This window comes from Colias philodice, chromosome 11 (genome assembly GCF_061535455.1).
Source record: "Colias philodice isolate Cphi_HAF_F1 chromosome 11, ilColPhil1 Martin Lab GWU primary, whole genome shotgun sequence".
Taxonomy (NCBI): domain Eukaryota; kingdom Metazoa; phylum Arthropoda; class Insecta; order Lepidoptera; family Pieridae; genus Colias; species Colias philodice.
This window is the reverse complement of record NC_143096.1, coordinates 6,230,226-6,249,188: the sequence shown is the minus strand read 5'-3', so window position 1 is coordinate 6,249,188 and position 18,963 is coordinate 6,230,226. Positions and strand designations below refer to the sequence as shown.

General features: G+C 32.7%; 1 long non-coding RNA gene across 2 annotated transcripts in view; it reads left to right on the top strand.

The window, feature by feature from the left end:
* LOC149484622 (uncharacterized) overlaps positions 1-18,963 on the top strand; it is a 48,353-nt gene that overhangs the window by 9,125 nt on the left and 20,265 nt on the right. For both annotated transcript variants that reach the window (XR_016316287.1, XR_016316286.1), the window contains exon 3: positions 15,444-15,489. This is a non-coding gene — a long non-coding RNA (uncharacterized LOC149484622). The remainder of the gene's footprint in view (positions 1-15,443; positions 15,490-18,963) is intronic.

The following is an 18,963-nucleotide window of genomic DNA, read 5'->3' as shown; positions in this document are numbered from 1 at the left end:
TACATTGGGTTCTATATTGCTAACCCTGTTTTGTCGATCCTGACCTGCCCTAATGTCTGGACCTTTTTCAAATATGTCTTACATCCCGTCCGCGTCGCCCTGTAACACTTTCTATTGATATGAGACTTCAGACGACTGATTTACAAGAATTAATAAAAATGGTCGGTTATGGAATAAAGCTTTTATTCAAATTCGTGTACTAACTAATAACTTATTCAAGCATAGATTGTGACTTATGCTTAATTGGATAAATAATATTGAGAATAGGGAGAATTTTAATTGCTTGTTAAATTGTAATTGATATGACCTTAGGATTATGTTTTCGATATTGAATATTAAATTTAATTTTGAAAAAAAAAAAAACTTTATAAGGTTTAAATTCGTTTGCCTAGCAACTAGATAAAAGATTAGCATTTCATGATAAAATTAATATCAACTTTTTCGGTCAATTAGAGCGTGAAAAGCGAAGCGCGTCAAAGAAAATGCAGTTTTCCAACATCGGTGGAGGCTTGAGCAGTATCAAAACACTGAATCTTCCGGGGTGAACGGCCGCAGCGCCTCGTCCCACTAGCCCCCGCCGCCCGGCGTCGCTCGGTGTCTCGCTCTACTCTGGCCGCGCGAATAAATCGCACCGCCGCGTCTGTGTGCGGGAAATGCGTCTGCCATGCCAGTATTCGGCGGCGAGGTCGTTGACATGAATTTTCTTCAGGCCTTTCATCCCAAAATTTGCATTCCCATTTTAAAGCGAACGATTAATTTCACGCTTTTTGTTAAGTGTGCTTTTATTTGATTAAGTGAATGGAACGTTTTTCGTTTTTAATAACTAATTAGCTATTAGACATGTCACTCTTTTTTAATCTCCTTCAATGTTTTCAGAGATTTGTTTTCTATTGAGAACGTTGTGAAACTATAACATTTTATCTTTTAGATACTACCTACTTGGTATACTGATTATTTGGGTTTTGTACTAAAATGTAAATATGCATTTTTACCCAAAAATTTAATTTTAGTTTTAGAAAAGAAAAGAAAAGAAAAGTTAAGTTATATACACAAACATAATTATGATATCTTTACCATCTGATGGGAGTATTAGTCTTTCCTGCATCTAATATTTATTGAACAGAATAGGCTGTATCGATCTTAGCCCAGCACAGTGAGGGAGCTATATCTGTGGAAGTGTTGCTTGTGTAAACTCGATTTCCCCCTTGTTGGGGTAGGCTTCAATACTCATTCATGCCTTTTTCCTGCTCTAGCCGGGATGCAGGCGCATAACGCGCTCCCTCTCGTTACGCTTCCGTGTTGGCGGCGGATACGCGCATGCACTAGACCTAGCCCAATGCAGCGAATTTTGCGTAAGGTCATTGTCCTCCCTTGCTTATGTTTGTACCGAGCCTTACTGTCGGCGACGTCTTTCAAATAAAACTAGCTAAGTTAATGCAACAGACAACTAAGTTTTAAATTATTTTACTGCCACCAATTTCACTTTTTGCACAAATGTGCAATTTCGTTTGTTATTACCGGTATTTTTATTTCATTGTTCGATACAATAATGACAGCCCGTGAGACAAAAGATATATAGAAACAACGGGTCGTTTATTTAACAACGAGTCTTTTAATTTTTTGCTAAAAGTGCCGTTTGCACAAATTGCATTTTTTCGCAGCAAATTTAAAAAGGTCCCCTTTTTTAATGTTCGCATGAAGTAAGGTAACAATATAACAAAGACAGATGAGACTTGAAAGTATTGCCTTAGTAAAAAAAGATCCTTTAATGTTTTATCCAATTCCTAGAACTGTTTCATGGTGTTGGTGGTAATTACGCAAAACCAGCATTACGTTTTATTATACCAAAAATAAAACATAAAAGATGAGAACTAGATTTCTACAGTTCAATAGTAAACTATACCTACCCTTAACCTATAATTATTTTCTGTTAAGTTACCTACATTTCATAATTGCTTTGCATTTAACAATGTTTATATATGAGGTAATATAAATAATATTATCTATTATATTTTGTGATTTTTTAATACCAAAATGTAGGATTTGACGCAGAAAGATTTATACAATATGCAAGTTGTAAATTACACGTATAAATCATGATAATTTCAGGCCATACAGTTAACTGAACGGTTATATAAATCTTAATAGCTGATAAATCGTGTGCATGGAAGTGCGAAGTTCTAGTCTAGAATGTTAGGCTAGGGTCAAAAGCCGCGCAGTATGTCAGCGTTTAGTATTCCGTGAGCCCAGGCCCGGCCGGCTAACGGGACCGCCTGTCTGCACCGGCCTTTACTTTCATCGATCGAGCTAACCACGGTTTACTTTCCTTTGTTACTTGCCACTTCTTTATATTCTGATCTATTTAATGATGTTTTATATTTAATTAAAATAGTATTACATAGCTAACATAGCCCTCAAACCTGCATATTATAGTTGCGTTTATATCGTTAACAAAACGATTATTTGTCGTTAAAAATGCGTTAAGGTTTATTATGTCAATCAAATATCTTTTATGACAATGCGGGTTTATAATTATCTATGGTTAGCAAAAAATATTTGAGGCAAGTGTTTGCCCGCTGCAGGTAGAGCCTTTAAGCCGGATAATAACAACCGAGTCTTTGTAAGGGACGTACCGTTAGATTTTTTCGAATCAATAGAAAAATATGATTTAGTACAATAGACGCTGTTATGGTTTGTGTTTAGATATAATAAATATCCGCGAACTTTTTATTCGATAAAAATTCTTGTGTTTATGTAATACCTGACGTTGATAGTTGATGTTAGATATGGTAAAATTGTAACAATGTATGAGGAAGTTATGTCAGCATTGACCTCTACATCTCAAGAAATTGCGAATATTGCGAATATTGATATCTATTTCCTAAAACCAATAAACGGTAAAAGCAAATCTAATGACTAGTCGTTGGCAATTTCCTATGAGCTAAGTTATGGGGTGCTCGTAAAGGTAATGTATTATACGTACTTATAGCGCGATAGATTTTAGCACGTCTAAACGTAACTGTGCTGTGAATCATGCACTTTTGCCTCTCAAATAGGTTTACAGCTTTAGAACGCAATTGCAATACGTAATAACTAAATTGCATAAACATTAAGAGACAACGTCGGTAGAGTATAGAGTAGAGTATTTTGTCTAACTTTAATATTTCATTTGCTTATGTTGTTTTGAGTATTTTAATAAAAACATAGAAAATAAAACTGGTTATGTATCTTTATTGATAAATTAAAAATTAATTTTGCACGATTATTTTCATCGGTTTATCCTAAAAGAATTGGTATAATAGGTAGATTATAGTTTAGAAGAATTTTAACTTTGTTTATTCATGGATCTAGATCAGGAGCATCTTTCAGTTTGTTCAAGCGATTAGCAGGTACAGCGCATGACTCCAAAACGTAGTTGAAATTGGTTCATTATGATTATATTCATTGTTGAGCATCCTGGCTATGGAATTTAATTTAAACAGGTAGAAATCGATGGGAATCTGTTTTTTTATCAAGTTCCCGCTGGATTTTTGATACGGTGCCCACGAATCGTGCTACCGTTAGGTCAAGGCGGTAAAAAATAGAATAGGAGGGTGAAATTAGAGTAGATATAGCGGGATTCTCTTCCTTGTATGCATTGAAACATTTTGTAAAAGCTACGTTATGTTTAGCTTATCCAAAAAAATATATTGTGTTTTTGTTAAGGAATATACAACAAGTGTATTATAAGATGCGTTAAGTTATAGGTCCAAAATATTTTCCTTATTTAAACATAAGTACTCGTTAGTAGCTACTAAGTATGTTTGACGTTTGTCATAAAATGACGCTATAAAGTAGCAGCTAAATAAACAATTAATTGAAGACGTTCAAAAAATGTTGAAGTCAAGTTCATAGACCGGGAGATACTGACACAAAATTTCGAGTCATTTGTAACAGGATGGCGATGGATGGCGAGGGTTCTTAGTACGCAATGACAAAAAGAAAAATGATGGTGTGAACGCTGGTACCGGCGGCTTAGTCGCGTGGGCGTTAGTCGAACTCATCGGAAAATAGCGAAAGTCAAACGATTTGTAACAGTATGGCACTTATTTTTCCTGTAAGTTTGAGGATCAACGAATATAAATACAAAATTTCAAAGATCTAGGTGTTGGAAATCTTCACTTATATAAATTAATAATAAATTTATTTTTCAAGTATGACAGTACTTTTTCCCCCTACTAGAAGTATGGCAAATATATTAATGGTCACATTTTATCAAATACTCTCCAAAAAGCCAAATGCAATACTGGTACAAAAAGATAGGCGAAATAAAAAAATTTTGCAGATCATCGGCGGTATGGCGACCATTTGGAATCGTCCGAAAAGTATGGCATGGTGATTTTCGTAAATGGCTGCACGACGATGGTTACCTGTGCAAAAGTTAGCTTGGTACAAATGGTTGAATAATTGTTTTTTTTAAATCAACACATTCGCGTCGGTATGGCGGGCTGTAAGTCATACCGGAAAAGTATGGCATGACACTACCGCCTACTTCTTTTTTATGGGCTATCGGTAAATTCTAAAATTTTTGTGTTACAAATCGTTTGACTTTCGCTATTTTTCCGACGAGTTCGACTAACGCCCACGCGACTAACCCACCGGTACCAGCGTTCACACCATCATTTTTCTTTTTGTCATTGCGTACTAAGACCCCTGTAGAACCGCCATCCTGTTACAAATGACTCGAAATTTTGTGTCAGTATCTCCCGGTCTATCAATGATTTAAGCAATAATTTATCTATATCATATATATCGTATATCTGTCGACGGTTATATGCATTTCATTCGATAGGTAAGTGCTACTACGCAGTACTATATAATATTATGTATAGATCGATACACGTGTATTCATTCATTGAATAAAATGTCAACTGAAGTCAACGCCGCAACTGTCTTGATACGGTTCGAAGGCTTCACGTGTAGATGCCCTCTAAAGTATTTCCCTCTTGCATAATGCGATAATTATCTGAATAAATGAATAAAAATGTGCCTTGTGTAGTGTAGGGCGATAAAAAATATTGAGTACGTATGATATGTAACAGTTTATTGTTGTGGCTACCGGAAGGCTCGCGCCATACCGACTCTATTAAATGTGCTGTGTATGTGGGACATTTCACTGCAGTCCTTGATTCTCGTTATAATAATTTATTGTCGACTGTACCTGTAGGTGAGTATTTATTTTCGTTTTCGAATGCTAATACATACATATAGTTATGAAGTAATATTTGAGTTCAAAAACTCATCATACGCAGGGGTCACGGAACACAGTGGGGTTTTGGTCGGTAGGAATCCGACATAACCCACAGCCCCTTCCCCGGAGGCCGTGGGTATCTATGCAAGATTTCCCCACTTAAAAAAAAAAGGGGTAGGTTTATTTATTTTTAACTAAGTATGTGGACAAGTTGTATTCGTGCTAAAGCAGCAGATATGAATTATATCATCGCACTTCGGATACTGTTGATTCATCGTGATGTGATGTATTATGTAGTGCACATTTTAATAACAAAGCTAGTTGAAAGGTCAATACAATACAACACGGAGCTGTCGAAGCATGAAAATGGATATTACATAATAGGTGCGTGTGCGCCCGCGGCCGGGGCATGAGGTACCGTTGCTTGAACAGGTTCCACGCATTGAGTCCCCCCTCGCCGCCACGCGTGCTCCGTGTTTACCAGGCATTTACTTTCTACCCATGAAGGACCTTCCTGGTACTCCCACGTAAGAGCCAGCGCAAGTGAACTCACCGGATAACTCGTACTTTTTGTTTTATTACAATTCCTTTGCTCCTACAATATTGACTTTTCTCATTCACACTAGAAATTTTAACAGCCCTCGATATAGAGACGACGGTAATGACGACATCGCGAAGGTAATATTCACTCACAAAAACATAAGCAGAGCTTAATTGTGAATGTTGGCGGCTGAGTAAATTGAACTTCCGACTTTATATCGTTGAACGTAAACATAAAATCGCATAAGCGAAAGCACTCCGCAGCGAGCGAGTTGCGGTTCAATGACCGAGTTTTCACGGGTTTGTCAGCCTGTTGTTATATCATCGATGTAGTCAGTGTCATTGCCGAATTTACAACCACACTGCGTGACAAATTTGCATCTTTTTGCGATCGGCGTAAGATTCAGATTGGCACTACGTCTCATTTACCGCGTTCGGTAAGTAAATATATATACTATTTTTTATTACATACGAGTTCAAGTCGACGTCGTTTATGAATATTTTTTACTACTTACAAATATCGTTACTTTACAGAATTGATTTATTTATAAAATTGAAATTTGATGTGTTTTGGAATTTCATATGCATGTGAATTGAATGAATCTCATAATACATGGAGTAAATTGAATAATGTTTCCGTAATTCTGCCCAGTTGTGGTGATCATAATAAATACAATACACAAAGAATTTTTACATTTTAACTTGGATACATTTTATCGTATACGATTTAAAAACAAGAAAAAGTTATGAGTAAAAAAAATATAGAGTTTAAATTTAATATTATATCAAATAGATAATGGATAAGGGGTGTCAAAGTAAGTTATATATGGGGTGAATTACGCAATAGAGCTTGGGACCACGTGCGCGAAAAGTTAACCTTGAGGCTGAACTCAACAGGTTCAAGGCTTCTTTTTTGCTCTCCGACTGCCCAATAACAATTGCTCGTTACATGTTGTGATATAACCAAGTTACTTTATGTAATTATTGCTTAAAACCTGAATAGTTTTTTCATAATTAGGTACAAGAGATGAATATAATTTTTAGTATGATGAAAACAATTAAACTAAATATAAGGTATTATTAGCCTTATTTTACTATTTAGCAGTGTTACAGATATTAAGAATTATTATATTAAAACGTTAAATAATTTTAATTGTTCAGTATTACTTATATTTATGATAAAGCTCAGGCAGAGCTTTTATTTAATTTATTATAACTTATAGATAGTACAAAATTTTATACATTATAAGTAAATAGTTACCTATACTAAAATTTAAAATATATTACTTTGCAAAAAAATAATAATCCAAATACAACACACTTACATTTATTTTGTAAAATAAACATAAATGACTTTTTCATGAATTATTCAGATTTTGCTACTTCTCATCCAAACTACTACTTGTCCTTTGTGTATAATATTATACATATTTTATTTTTAGATACAAGTAGAAAAGAGTGAAAATAATGTAAATTACAAAAGTCTTTTATATATCATACATTGTTTATTGTGTAAAGAGTTATATGTGTTTATAAAAAAAAACAATGTAATTTAAGACATAAAATACTTTCTTATGATTCTAAGATGTAGCTAAAGATCATGCGCGTTGAAGTCTTTTTGTCACAAGACGGTCAGCATCCCGCGATATAAATAAGCTAACTTATATACTATGCATTCCATTTTACAATATAATAGAAAATTCATACCGTAACTTACCAATAAGCGCATAGTAATCCAGAGAATAATCGTAAATAAAATCCAGATAGTGTAGCAGATATTTTCACTAAACTTAAACTATTCATCACTACACTGGGACCGTCACTTAAATTAATAAGTCTTAAAATTGAGATCTAGGTTGCATTCAGTCTAAGTTCAACACTTTAGTACATGGCGAGGCGGAGGCGGCGTAGCGCACCGATAGCTCCGTGTAACTGATAAGTGTAGCTCGGTTCACGGTCGGAGCCGTCGTTGCCGCGGTCGCCTGCGGTCTGCTCTGACTTCTGTAGTCTGTACTCTGTACCGTCGCCTGCGCTTCTTCCGCACTCACCGGCCGGGTGAATGAACTGCGTGCGAGCGAGACGGAACACGCATCCCGACCAATGCCATGGTCGCGTTCTATCTCGGCAAGGTAATCTAGTACAAGTGTCAAACGATATTTATTCTTTAGTATTTATCGTTTCCCCTATGTGTGTGAAAAATTATTTTTACCCATACGTCACACTCACAATGCAAACATCATGATGGTAGTTGAATCATTTATAATACGTTGACCTTAATCATAAACAGAAATTGTCATCTCGTTGTATCGAATAAAATAAAGACAGAATAATAGAAAGAGAAAATAAACTTACTTTTTGATTTGTACCTATTCCATACAATAAAAATATATGCTTTTAGCTGCCAATTCCAAAATATGATTTACTCCAAAAATTTAACTTTGTTTGATTTTTTATAAGGTAACTATATGAGTTCATATTTTCAGAAATTTAAATATTATTGCATAATAAAGAAACCCACATCCATCGATGGATTATATATATATATTAATATTTTAATACTGAAAACGACTGAAATTATAGCGCTCTTCTTTTTGTATGAAAATGTCCAATAGCATAGGTACCTATATCATAACATATGTTCACATAAATACTAGAATTTATGAGCCTCTCTGTAGTCCATAATATATGCATGTAGCACATAGCACTAAAAATCACATACGTATCAAACAGTGAAATAATTTTAGGTCAAGATTACTTGAGGAATTATCCTAAATTTAGCTCATTCAAACAATAACTGTTTTTAAGTTAATATAATAATGATGTAGATATATGATTGGCAATACAGAAACAAGGAGAAGAGTATTACAAGTAACTACCAACAGAATCAAAGTTAAGGCTTACAAAACATAAATAAATATTGAATTTTCACTATAGATGCACAATAAGCTCTGACTAAAGGTGTGTATTCTGTGGGCTGATTATGTATGGTTATGTACATTTTATTGAGCGTGCATTTTCATCATTTAAATCATAATCAACCGATCATATGCCTTTCCCATTTTTAGGGTTCCGTTGCCAAAATGGCAAAAACGGAACCCTTATAGTTTCGTCATGTCCGTCTGTCCGTCTGTCCGTCTGTCCGTCTGTCACAGCCGATTTACTCGGAAACTATAAGTACTACAGTGATGAAATTTGATGGGAATATGTGTTGTATGAACCGCTACAAAAATATGACACTAAATAGTAAAAAAAAGAATTGGGGGTGGGGCCCCCCATACATGTAACTGAGGGATGAAATTTTTTTTTTCGATGTACATACCCGTGTGGGGTATCAATGGAAAGGTCTTTTAAAATGATATAAAGTTTTCTAAAAAACATTTTTCTTAAAGTGAACGGTTTTTGAGATATCAGCTCTCAAAGTCGTAAAAAGTATGTCCCCCCCCTCTATTTTTATAACTACGGGGTATAAAATTCTAAAAAAAATAGAGGTGATGCATGCTAATTAACTCTTTCAACGATTTTTGGTTTGATCAAAGTATCTCTTATAGTTTTTGAGATAGGTTGATTTAACTGTAATTTATTATATTTGCTGCTACGGAACCCTTTGTGCGCGAGCCCGACTCGCACTTGGCCGGTTTTATTTATTTGAAAAAAAGAGCCTATTTCCAGCGAGTTAACCATGTTTAGGCTCTATCAAATTGTTATAAGAACATACTTTAATTATATATACATATATAAAATTAGCGATAACAGCAATGCATGAGTATAATTGTGTATAAAGACAAGGATAAAGATATAAAAGTTTTATCTATTTTAACCTTTTACTATGAGAATTATATTCAAATTCAAAGCATTAATATTAATTCTATTTTAAATTTTTTTATTTAAAAAACAAAGAACTACGCTTGAAATGCTTGGCTTATTGTTACTTGGCTATTCAAATATTTTTTTACTGATCTCTTTTAATTTTGGGAATTTCCTAAGTCAAATGGAAATGAGATAGGACGTGAAGATTCATAAATATAGTTTGAAATAAATTGAGTTTAATAAAATATAAAAAAATATTAATAAATATCTAGATTTATAAAAGTTCATCAATGACCAAATATATTACATCAAGTTAGTTGACAGATTTTATTATAGTGACGATTGATATTGCTATTTATTTGTAAAAAGAAAAATGTTGAATCTAGAAAAATACTTTATTAATCTGTATAGTAAAAAAAGATTTTGTTTCCTACTGTGTATTTGATAGGGCATGATGAAAACTGTGCATATTGATTCGTGCTGACGTTATATTTTCATTGAATCTCATTATTGCTTAAACATTATCGCTAAAGAAACTATAACAATAAGTAGGTACATGCGATATATAAGTTTGGTAAAACTTTTGTAAACAAATTGTATCTGAAACATGCGGCCTTCCTTTTTATAATCAGATAATTTGGTGCAATTAGCATGCATTCAACACAAAGAGTTTACAGTTAAGCAATAACAGTTATTAATGAAAAAAAAATCCTTATTATGTAACATAAATCGTTGCATTAATCGCAGTCCTCCATCACAGATTTGCTTACCTGCGATACCCTTATGTTTTTTGCTACAAAAGGGTGGCCATTATAATGTAACTTTATAAAAAAATATAACGGTTCTACATCCACCCAAGAACACATTGCGACAGTGGAATACAATGACACAAAACTGATGATAAAAATCGCATGACTGAAAAAAGCCATATTTGCGATCCTCGTAAGATGCTTGATGTTATGTATTTTCCTATAATAATTATAATACGAGTGCTTTGTTGGAAATCTTACGATGAACTAACATGAAATAAATAGGTTTTAACTGTCATTATTGTTCAGAAATTAGTTAAGCCTACTGAACGCTTTGTCCACCAGACCCGCACCGAATTATAATATATTCCACTGGATCACTTGTTTCGGAAGTGAAAGATGAAAGTACAAAAGAGTTTTATGATGCAGTAGCTAAACCTGTAACTGTTAAAGGGGTAGCATTGAGACTATTTGTATGTAACCAGCATTATTACGGTAAGACAGTCGTAAATTACTTGTACTTGAGGATTTACGGCATCTTTTGTGTCACATTTAATAGGATTACACTGGTTTATAATATGATTAATAAGGAATTTTGATACTAATAACTAGATTTCTTCAAATATTCTATTATACTGTATTCTGTAATCTTTTCATCTGCGCCTCTATTTCCCGATAAGGAAATTTTGTTTATAAAGGCTTAAAGTTCTCTGCAATAGTATCTAATATTTTGAAATTGTCATTTAGGATTTTATTCAATAAAAATTAAAATTTCCCTAAAATACACTATTGATTATTTGTTTAATAAAAAAATATTATTTATATATTTCTTGTTTTTCCTATAAATGCTGGCTATTTCAATATGTATAACTTGTTGTTTTCATTAAACATATTGTATTTAAGCGTACCATATAAATAATGTACATTGTACAATAACGATGTTAAAAAAATCATCTTATTATTTACATTTAAAAGTTTCAAGTATTACATTATAACAGGCAAACTTCATTTCATTCGATTTCTTAAAAACCTAAAAAATCATTCTCTATGTTTATTGCATATAAAGCTTCATTTTTAGGGTTCCGTAGCCAAAATGGCAAAAACGGAACCCTTATAGTTTCGTCATGTCCGTCTGTCCGTCTGTCCGTCTGTCCGTCTGTCACAGCCGATTTACTCGGAAACTATAAGTACTACAGTGATGAAATTTGATGGGAATATGTGTTGTATGAACCGCTACAAAAATATGACACTAAATAGTAAAAAAAAGAATTGGGGGTGGGGCCCCCCATACATGTAACTGAGGGATGAAATTTTTTTTTTCGATGTACATACCCGTGTGGGGTATCAATGGAAAGGTCTTTTAAAATGATATAAAGTTTTCTAAAAAACATTTTTCTTAAAGTGAACGGTTTTTGAGATATCAGCTCTCAAAGTCGTAAAAAGTATGTCCCCCCCCCTCTATTTTTATAACTACGGGGTATAAAATTCTAAAAAAAATAGAGGTGATGCATGCTAATTAACTCTTTCAACGATTTTTGGTTTGATCAAAGTATCTCTTATAGTTTTTGAGATAGGTTGATTTAACTGTAATTTATTATATTTGCTGCTACGGAACCCTTTGTGCGCGAGCCCGACTCGCACTTGGCCGGTTTTTTTTTTATAGATTCTAAGAGAGTAGATATTTCATTAGACAAAAAAGAAGTGCCCAAACCAGTGGAAGCTTCGGCAGGATGCGATCAGCGATTTGGGAGCAACGGCCGTGGCCTTGGAGATAGATGAACCTACCTCGCCGGCTCCGACACGATACCTCCAAAATATTACTGACATTTTTTGCGCCACCCACATCATAGGTACTTAAGTTTTGGCATGTAGTCCACCGCAAAAAATACATTAGACGTATACAGCCTTATATACTATGTTATATAATTATAAGCTCACTGATTTGTGAAGTAATCTTGAATGTACCTATTCATAACTTTAAGCTTTTCTTTATAAAACACAAGTTGTAAGATAAGAGTATAAACTCAGCTTGTTATTTTTAGTTTTAATTAACTCTAGTCATGACTGTATGCCAGTATCATGTAAATTTTATCTCATGGAAATTTTGCTCTCAGATTATCTCTTATAATCATATGATATGTAAATATAATTATGTACTTAGTTTTAATAGATAATATGAAATACCAAATACATATCATATTTAAAGTATTTTTAATTTGTCAATCCATGTGTGTAATTTAATTCATCATAATATAAATACTCTATATGGATATCATAACATTTTATCTCTCGTTTATTATTCCATTCCCCGTGAAACAGCCAAAACTGCGAAGCACGACTAAGTACTTGATACCTACGTGATGAATTCCTTGATTTCAAATTGGTAGTGTTAGATGATGTCATAACCAAAAGTAAGACTGCACAAAAAGTGCCATTGTGTAAAGAATCGTGAGCTTTGTCGTTTTGACGTGCGTTGAACTCTTTTGAGCGTCGGACGAGTGGCTGCTTTGCTATTAAACAATTATGAAGTACTAACGACATATAAATTGCCGTCGAACGCCTTGTTATATCATACATTTGGTATGTGGTCATCATCATATGCCGATTTTAAATCTTTTAGATACGGAGCGATGGCAAATACCCAAATTTGTATGAAAATGGTGCTTGAATGCGCATTAAATATTTTGATACGTGAATAATCATGAACTTCCACATATATCTATAATTTTATTATTTTAATATCATTCTTACTTGAATTGAATCTGCATATTTTGCAATTACAACCATACACTAGATGTCAGTATTCCTCAAAATACCTGATTAAAATGCATTTCTTTTCCTTCAAAAATGAAGGCTTTATCTATAATAAAACTTCTTGCGATTGGTTGTATAGATAATGAGTACGAAGCCCGCATCCGCCTGTCGAGGTTTTTGACATTAGCAACGCGGGCTGTTTGCGAATTTGGTTAGACGCGTACCGTCATAAAGGTTGCTTTTAATAAGACTTATTCAGTTTTGAAGCTATTTAATTATTCGTTGTTATGTGAATATTTTATATTTTAATAGTCTCAATGATTTGAATAACATTCGTTCATAAATAATTATGAACTAATACTATATGTTAAGAAACTAATTCAATAATAAGAATGTAACGTTGTGAATAAAAATTTTCTTATGATATAAATAAAATGGTTAATATTTATCTGTTTTTTTTAAATATCTGAATCTATCTTTATTTTAATTTGAATAAATTTGGAATAGAAAGAAAGAAAACATTTATTTCAACACAAATACACACATGTGCATGATGATGAATCGTAGAAATAAATAAATATTAAGTTATATTTATATAACTTAAAAACACATAACATAACACTAGAATTTTATAAAAATTAAAAATACCAAGATTGGTACCATCGATTAACATATTTATCTAAATAATATGTTAATCGATGAAATCGCGTGATGTGATAATGAAACAAAATCAAAGATTTTTATTGTTTTGCTTACAAATAAAATCATATAGATATTTGATAAAATGTGTTCTATTTGGCAAACTGGTTTATCAGTCATCAGTCATTTTATTACTAAACAATATTAAATAAACATTTTATTTTTACTAATAACAATTTCAAGGTCAAAAAGAAAAAAAAAACTTCATTATTCTTTTTATCTATCGCCTCTAATAGAGTTTTGGAGGATTATACCCATCATATTATTTTTTATAAGCTAGAAGTTTAGCATGCCTTTTCTTAGCATTTAATACCCTTATATCTTTAACTTAAATACATATTTGTACTTTAACTGTTTTCACTACTGACGTGATAAATATTCTAAAAAACATTGTTATTAAATTCTTTTAACTTAACATATTATTTATCATTATAACATATTCCTTCTTCATAACTCAAAGTTTATAACTTTACAAGATTGTTCGTTAAACTATATTTTATTCATTACTATATTTTACCTGATTTTACTATATTTTACCTGATTCTACTCAACACGCGATATTTTTATGACAATATAAATTGCTTAGTGAATAGCTACAACCGGCTTAGAAGTTTTTATTCAAAATATCCAATGAGTATTACTAATGTGTTAGAAGCAAGGGCTGAGCTATGATGTAAGCTTATGTATAAGATGTTTTTTATCATAAGCAATAAGCATGTTTCGCAACGAGCGTTGCTAATACGCGTCTTGAGTGTTCAAGACGGTACAGAGTTCGATCACCCATAGATCAATAGAAAAAAACTGGTTCTATTTCTGTATATCATTGTTTTGCTCGGTGTTGTTAAATTTTATTAAATGTAGACTTTGAAATTACAAACTGTGATAAGAAATGAGTTTCTTTTGCGTCTAAATATATAGTTGGCATGGTGTTTATTGTATGACATTACTTGCACTAACGAGCGCGCTTGAAAGAGTTGTTTTTTATGTTATTGATTTTTCTATGTGGGATACTTTTTTTTCCAAATTCTAAACACTAAAAACAATTGAATTATGTTTGTAGACAAACAAGCTCAAAGAAGATACCAAAGAGAAAAAAAAGTCCTCTTATTCTATACCTTTTGATTTATAATTTTACTTCGTTAACATATTGAATACTAGCTTTCCGCCCGCGGCTTCACCCGCTTTGTCTAAAACATAATAAATTTATATACTAAAACCTTCCTCTTGAATCACTCTATCCCTTAAAAAAAACCGCATCAAAATCCGTTGCGTAGTTTTAAAGATTTAAGCATACACAGGGACATAGGGACAGAGAAAGCGACTTTGTTTTATGTAGTGATGATAGCCCAGATATCTAGTTCTTGGCGATTTTTGGGGTTCCGAACTACAACAGGTAAAACGTTACACTTAAAGGATCATGTTGTTGTTCGTCTGTCTTTGTGTCACGTCCCTTTATCTCAGGAACGCTCAGGTATCTAGCTGTAATTCATATCAAATACTCAAATCTACTGTCCGTTGAAGCTGTGAAGAAATTAAACTTCTAAGCCAACACAATCAAAAGATACAGTTGTTTATGCTGCAAAATTTTCGACTCTTGCAAGACCAATACGGCTTGTTTCGTATAATTTGTATTTTGTTTTATAGATACAAATTTTTTGTTTCAGAATTCCAGAAAAAATGCATAAAATGGTCATCCATGGGAAAGATGAGGTGTGTACTTTTTTTTTTAACAGATATTCTCTACATTATATAAGTACTTAGGTACATGCTACCTCCTTGGTAGATACAGTGGTTAACGCATGAGCGTAGAACTGTCGTAGGTTCGATTCTCAGTGGAGATAATAAAAAAAAAATTGCTTTTTTGTACTTACATAACGAAAAAAGAAGCTGAATTTATGACCAAGAGAGGCGATATTTTTTTTTAATATTTGCAAACATTTTAGAACGTTTGTTTAGAACATCATAAATTAAAATTTATTGAAATACTATGAAGATGCATTAATACCTGTACATAGTAAAATATACAAATATAATCAATAGATATCTGTCTATTATAGTACTCTATCTTTATAAATATACTAGCGGTCCGCCCCGGCTTCGCCCGTGGTACCTACATGTTTAAACTATCCTATCTCTCAAGTTGGATCAAACTGCACATGGTGTGCGAATTTTATTATAATCGGTTAAGTGGTTTAGGAGTCCATTGAGGACAAACATTGTGACACGAGATTTATATATATTAAGATAGAATATAGCGTCATAAAAGCGTGAAAAGATTTTTAACTATTTTATTCTAAAAAAGCTGGCAGAATTTATACATTAAAGATTTTAAACGCGATTTATTCCTTATATTATTATCCCGACGTTTCGCACACTTTACATTTTGTATAATACTCGTGTAAAATCAAACACAAAAAAATATTAATCACCTGAATGTTTTGTAAATGTTAAAAAATCTTAGTTCGTCATCTCTACAAAACAAATATATCCAATAATAAAGTTATTACGTATATACGTATGTATAAGTGAGAAGACCAATGTACGAACCAATACGAGCCCATATGATATAAAAGGTTGTATTGTCACACGGTTTTTGGAGAGACTACATGGTTACATCATGCGGGTTTTGTACAAGTGCTTAATCTTATTGCCTTTCGTTGTGAACTTATTTAAAAGTATAAATAAGTTCACAACGAAAGGCAAGTAGAATTAATCTTTTTTATTTATTAAAAAGGAACAAACGAATGAAAAAAAAATCTTCAAGAAATTAAATAGTTATTGATATAGAATAGTAGACGTGCGTTGTCTTCGAAACAGTGGAATAAGTCATATTATATGTATAATAAAATACGATTTAAATCCTTAAAAAATTAAAAAAAAAATTTTTTATATATATATTTTATCAACAAAGTAATTGGTAGGTATAATTTCCTCTAAAAGTAGTCGTTCTAAATTTTGTCACTTAGACCACTTTTACAAAGTTTCAACTTATAAAACAACGTAACTGGAAATATGCTGGTTTATTGATGAATCAACCTCTGAGTCAGTTGAAGATGTAGAACATGCGTACGGACGTTATATTTCGTGGTAGAAATAGAAGTACAATAAAAATTTGAGTTTTCTATGTCAAGTAGAAATGAGTATCTATTCGTTTTCGGTTTTATGTCAGTTCAAATAGCAGTAGGACATTGGAAACTATTAAATTTTGCACATGAACCTTTAAATTATTAGTTAAAAATTAAGGTTAACGTGTTATTATAATGAAAACTCGTTAAAATTCGAAGCGTTGATATCCTAAGAAAATTTAATCAGTTTTTACCAAATATAATAAATGTTTTATAAGTTTGGTGCCTATTGAACTCTGTATTATGTTGTTGCTTGTTGAATGCTTGCATCTAAAATTTTCAGTCTCAACCGACGTTTCCACAACAGAGATACACCGATTCGTTACAAGATACTTGTAAATATTTATTTTTATTTTATTCGTTCTAATTATATTCCTTGAAATTAGAAAGTATAAAAAAAACAACCAGAAATTTTACATAAATGGCAATTTACTTTTTATTTTTTGTCCAATTGTTTCATTTATCAATGTAGTCTTTAATATTATAATATATTGGAATAAATTGATGTCTAGAAACGCTGTGACGGGGTATCGCCTAGTTTTCTATGTTAGAGCGTACAACGAAGTGCGTCGAGTCAAGGTAAGTGTGCCGACGGCCTGGTGTGACCTACTGTGGCTCCCCACCCTGCGTTCTGCACTCGCGAAAGTTCAACGAACCTATAGCAGATATCTTACAAGACTGTTACATTACCGGAAGGTTGCTGCAATCGTCTACATACTCGCTTATAAGCGCCGCCATTGCCTATCGCACCTATCGCCCTACGCAGCTTGCGTTTCTTTCTGGAGTTATGTTCATCTGGCCATGACTTGACTTCAATTACTTTTGTTGTAAAGAAACTCTATTATTTCAGAAATAAATATACTTATACTAGATACATGTAAATAGGAATCGAACAACTTCAAAGTATAGAAAGTAGACAACACGTGATAGATCTATCTATGATCTAGGGGTATGGTCATATTTATAAATATCCAGGCTTTTCATGGTCATAATATGTAGATTGTTACTGAATAGGATATTTCTATTACTAGAAAATAATTTTATAAGATTGGCCGCAACAAAAATCTATTTAAACCTGACATAGGTAATTCACCTTTTTACAAAACTGAAGTACACACAATTTCCTTATCCTTTGTATGATTCACGTTTCAAGTAAAGGAAAATGTTGAACGCTGTGGAGTTATGGTAATTTAGATCATTATGTCACAGAGTGAGCGAAGTTTCGTGAATCATGGTTCCTCCGCCCGCACCACTGCAACGTATTTACGTACACCGTTATTACTTTCTACGAACGCAATGGGTTTTTATAATTCACACTTAAGAAACATTTGATTCGAATAATTCTGTGTAGTTGTGTTTGTATTAGCTGCATAATGGACTCTACAAGAATATTTACAAAGTCAAGGTCTATTTGTTTGCAGTGAGTTATTTTTAATACTAATTTGTTTACTAGTATATAATTAAAATATACTGTAAGCAGATAAATAACAGAATACGTTTTCCTCATAATTAATGTGTTGGCGATAGATGACATAGATGTAAAATGCGCAAAACGTAGAGGTCTTCCAATATTTTACAGAAGATTATAATCACGTAACTTCCTCGAATATCCCTTTAAGGGCAGTAAAAGATAAAATTATGGTAATTGTAGCCACATGTATAGCATATAAGGAAAATTCTCGAACGTTCGAAACATTTTTGGAACAAACATAACAGAAAATGAAAGGCTGTCACTGCGGGTTAACGACCCAATGCTGCAAACCGAAAGGCTTGCTTCGTAATTATTACCGACCGATTACTTAACTGTCAAAAATTTAAATAGTCGATCATCATATATACATATAAATGTAACAATAAAATATCTAGGCTCATAGGCTCTAATTTGAAACCACCGTAATTAAAAATTACTTTCACCGTGTCTTTGACCGCAAAAGAAAAAGAATCAAAATAGCGGAAAATGTGAGCCGATTAGCTCGTGAATTCACTTCAAAACCGTGATATCTTAATGAATGGGTGTTATTAACTAGTGTAGAGTGTAGTTAAGGGTTGTGGATAAATG